The sequence below is a fragment of the Aptenodytes forsteri genome, unplaced genomic scaffold, assembly GCF_000699145.1.
Source record: "Aptenodytes forsteri isolate BGI_AS27 unplaced genomic scaffold, ASM69914v1 Scaffold309, whole genome shotgun sequence".
Lineage (NCBI taxonomy): Eukaryota > Metazoa > Chordata > Aves > Sphenisciformes > Spheniscidae > Aptenodytes > Aptenodytes forsteri.
Window position 1 is genome coordinate 2,055,393 of NW_008795857.1, and position 5,067 is coordinate 2,060,459.

A 5,067-nucleotide genomic window follows, 5' to 3' on the forward strand; every position below is an offset into this window, starting at 1 on the left:
TGGCTGGGCATCGGTCGGCAGGTGGTGAGCAATTGCATCGTGCATCACTTGCTTTGTATATTCTTTCATTATTATTGTTATTATTATTACTATTTTATTTTATTTCAATTATTAAACTGTTCTTATCTCAACCCATGAGTTTTCTCACTTTTACTCTTCCGATTCTCTCCCCCATCCCACTGCGGGGGGTGAGAGTGAGCGAGCGGCTGTGTGGTGCTCAGTTTCCAGCTGAGGTTAAACCATGACAAATGCATATCTCTCAACAGTTGCAAAAATGGGAGCCTGCTACACTTTTATCTTCCACAATGGCACAAATTTTCCCTTACTTAACACTTTTCAAATCCTATACAGAAATACTCACATACAAGCTAGTTATAACTCAAGGGTACAAAAACCTAGAGGTTATCTAGATTGAAATTGGAAGTATCTTCTGACCTTTTGTATAACACAACATAAAACTTTGTCCATTAATTCCTAAAGCAAATCGATAATTTCTTATTGAACTAGAATCTCTCTCAAGGACAAAATGAACTCTCTTCAAACTGCTTTGAATCTCATACAGTACCTATCAGTACTTCTTGCTCCTAAGCACAAGAGAAGCTGCATTCAACCTACTGAAATAAGTGCAGACAACACCTGACTTTGTTCTTAAGTTGTTGGAATGATTGAACCAAGAAAGGAAAAGTTTTATCATTTCTTTTCTTTCTTGACCATACCTGAGTGTACGGGTTTGCCTTAAAAGGATGAAATAAAATGCTCTGCCAACTCTTAACCTCCAAGCATCTCAGCATTCTGGTGAACAGTAGTGCTGCTGTTCTCTTTGAAGCAGCAAACAACTTTCTTTGCTGCCACTGCTATATTGTTTTGAACTTTGGATTTAAATACCTCAGGAGCTCTACATGAAAATGGAAACCACAGTGATGAGATTTAGAAGAACCATATTCAGTTACTTACTATCTTCTGTACTGGACAAGCTGAAGTAGACAAATACCTTAGAGACTAGGAAAATGACAGTCAGTAAAATGAGAAAGGTTGATTTCCTACAGATTAAATGAAGACCTAAAGATGTACAATAAGATAAACAATCAAGCTGTGGAAGTTCTTTGACTTGGAGATTTTTATTTTATATTTTCTGGGAAATGTGCAACTGTTGACAGATCTAATTAGGAGCAGTGTGTGCCTTGTAGCTTTTCAAATTATGAAGTTGACTGAAGGTTCCCTACAGCCTAAAAATTACAACTGAGAGCATGGGTTTTTTAACAAACTCCACATTATCCATTGACAATGACCTTATACAGAAGATAGATATACATTACACTGAGGCATGGAGATATTAGCGTGGTTAAGATAACAAAATAAGGTGAAGTTGAGTTCCATCAAGTGGCTTGGGTTGGACTACGGTTGGACTCAATGATCTTAAAGGTCTTTTCCAACCAAAATGATTCTATGATTGGGGGAAGAGAAAGTACTCACACTGTCTTTGCCTTCTCATTCCTAGTATGGTTCTAGAAAGATGTTTCAATGTTCTTAAAAAAGACTTTTTGGAATAGAGGTTCTTGATTTCACCTTCTGGGTCAAACCTCTGCTAATGTAAGTGATCATGTAGTACTCTTTCTGAACTTTATCATGTTTTCTCCAGTATCCACAAAGACCAATCAAGCACCTAATGCTTTTAATTTTCTTCTGATTTCCAGTGTGCATTTATTTGCATTAAATTATTTCCATTTTTTCTTATGTCTATTTCAGAAGATTCGTTTGCTTCCACATCAATTCCCCATAGTGTGTTCATACACATGCATATACCCTTTCATATTTAGCCTTTGCTAAATAAATCAAGTCCTATTGGTCTGTTCTCTTACAGCAAAATCTCCATCACCCTAATCATTCTAGTAGCCCTTGGGTTCAAAAACTTGAAGAAATAAACAGAACTGACCATAAACACACACAGTAAGTATGCTGAAGGTCTCACCAGGACCCTGTACAATAATGTCAATGCTTTGTTTCCTTTGTAGGACACATTCCCAATTCATTGAAGAACCACAGCTGCCTTTTTTCATTGGCAGCTGTCATCTGGACTTCCACAACCAGAAAATCTTCTGACACTTCTAGCTGAATGGATTCCAGATTGCAGCAGAATGTGTTGTCATTAGTTCTCAGTCCTACATGCCTGCCTGATTTTGCAACTTACACTACACATTTAATGGTTATCCATATCTATTTCTCTAATCCTCACAGTCATTCATCTTCTAGATATCTCGATCCTCTTCAGCACATGACTCCCAGCCATGTCATCAGTTTAATATACACTCCCATTTTTGGCACAAAGTTATTAATTAAAATATTACATAAGATCTGTGTCCCCACAAAAGTCTACTAATAATTTCCTTACAGCCCAAGAATACCCTTTTTCTTAACAAACTATAATAGATCACTTTTAACTAGGTTCTCACCCATCTTATAATTCTTCCACTGATCTCCAATCCTTTGCAGTCAACGTACCACATACTCCACTCAAGAAGATAAACTGGATAATTTTGATGCTCAAATTAATGATGCAGCTTTTGTTTTGCAGAAGGACAATATGCCTAGAGAGTACTAATTCTGAGCTGGGCTAACAAGCTGTTCTTGAAGGCAATATATTGTGGAGCACAACACAGTGGCTTTCTAGCATTTCTGCAAGGACAGCTGTGTAATAAAAGGGGTATTTTAGAAGACAATTGTGAGTCCTTTCTGTTATCTTTGTTCTTCTCTTGCTGCGCAAGTGACGATTCTGCAGGTGGCCCAGGATTCCTTCTCCCCTTTCAGAAATTCAGACTGTGAATTATGCTGGAAGCAGCTTGAGTCTGAGATGCCTCATTGGCTTCTCTGTGCAGGCCCTATCATATTCAGACTAGTCCTATGCAAACCCAGTTGGGTGTCTCTTCACTGTGCCATTGGTTCAGAGTTTACAGCTCAGACTTCGTGTTGAAGAAGGGCACTGTCCTGGTTTCCGCTGGCATAGAGTTAATTTTCTTCCTAGCAGCTGGTACAGTGTTGTGTTTTGGATTTAGGATGAGAATAATGTTGATAACACAATGTTGTTTCAGTTGTTGCTAAGTAGTGCTTACACTAGTCAAGGACTTCTCAGCTTCCCATGCTCTACCGACTGAGAAGGCTGGAGGTGCACAAGAAGCTGGGAGGGGGCACAGTCAGGACAGCTGACCCAAACTGGCCAGAGGGACATTCCATACCATGTGACGTCATGCTCAATACATAAACTGGGGGAAAGCTGGCCGGGGGGACCGCTGCTCGGGGACTGGCTGGGCATCGGTCAGTGGGTGGTGAGCAATTGCATCGTGCATCACTTGCTTTGTATATTCTTTTATTATTATTACTATTTTACTTTCTTTTATTTCAATTATTAAACTGTTCTTATCTCAACCCACAAGTTTTCTCACTTTTACTCCTCCGACTTTCTCCCCCCTCCCACCAGGGAGTGTGAGAGTGACCGAGCGGCTGTGTGGTGCTCAGTTGCCGGCTGAGGTTAAGCCACGACAGATACCTAAACTCTCTCCACATCAGACTTTGTCCCAAAAGCAATATAGTCTCATTCACCCAACTCGATATTCCAGCTACTGAACACCAGCAGACACAAAATGGCTTTCCACACAGCTAATTGCAGTGTTTCAATGTTCACTGCCCATTTAATTCACAATCCAGCTAAGCTGCTAAATTACACAGTTGACAATTACATTTGCAGTTTTCCAGGAATACTGTACTCTCCTGCATCTGTTTCAATACAAAAACAAACAAATCAACAAGCAAACCAACAAACAAACACAGTTCCTGGACCTTCAATTACACATCCCAATACTTTCAGAATTCTGGGACTGAAATTATCTACTCTTCCCTCCCAAATCCCCGTCTCCCACTCTAAATTCATTGAACTCTGTGGGTTCTGCTTCCCTCTTGGCTGCAGTTATTTCCCTCTCACACTTACTTCCTGTTAGTCACTTCTGACTCTAACATCACCTTCAGCATCCCCATCCCTACTGGCAAGGGACAAAATTGTTTTATAGTTTTGGAGCAATGCTGATAAGATACTATTTATTCCATTATCCCATTCCAATGTCCTGTTTTTCCTTCACTCTCTATTTAATCACCAAGTAAAATTTTCCATTTGTTTTCATTTTTACCCTTTTGACTTTTGCACTCGACTTTAGTTGGTGATTAGTCCTTTTCCATTTCATTCCCTGAAGGCTCACTACTTACGCCTCATATGCTTTCTGAGAGTTATTTGTTCAGTTGAGACAGAAAACCTTTCCCCTACTGTTTTTCTTATTTGGAATACAAGTTCAACATACTTTTACCATATCTGAGTTAAAGACATTTCTATCCTCCTCCGTAATCAAGTCCCTGATTTTCCACTTAATTTAAATTAGTGGACTTGTAGTCACTGTAATCTGATCTTTACCACTATGTCTCACCAAAACTAAGGCCAAAATACTATTATGTTGTTTGTGTGACTTTTCAGTAACCACTTCACAGAATAACGGGGTCCTCCTATTACTTCTCTAGAAGTTCAGCTCTCATAACGAGACAACACCCTCTATTTCCCCTATAGCAGCTTTTTCAGGACTTTTACTCCAATTCTTTTTATATTAGAATTTTAAAAATTGATGTCTTCATTGCATGTAATCCAGGTATTTTCCCCCTATTTCACTTCCCGATCTTTCAACTGGTTAACAACAAACACTTCTCTTGAACCAAGTGGCCTTACACGGATGGTTTCAGCTGGAGGAGGGCTGCGTGGATGCACAGGTAACCCACAACCCCACAGATCTGGCGAGCAATTTCTGGTGTGCCAATGGAGCAATCCACACGCGACATAAACACCGCACCTCTCAGTCGGGCAGTGTTTACAAGCTCCCTTTTCTCACAGCCATGACACCTCAGCCTCGGGGAAAACGGCTGGTGAGGAATTACGGTTACTGGCCACACAGGCAGTCACCCACCTGCGGTGGAGGTGGCAGCTACCCCTCGCAGATGGAGCCCGGTTGCTCTCTCCCCTCCCCTCCCCTCCCCTCC

General features: G+C 40.4%; 1 protein-coding gene across 1 annotated transcript in view; it reads left to right on the forward strand.

Annotated features, from left to right (window-relative positions):
- The window catches only part of KIF6 (kinesin family member 6), a 209,533-nt gene that overhangs the window by 26,647 nt on the left and 177,819 nt on the right, over nt 1–5,067 (forward strand). The window lies entirely within an intron of this gene.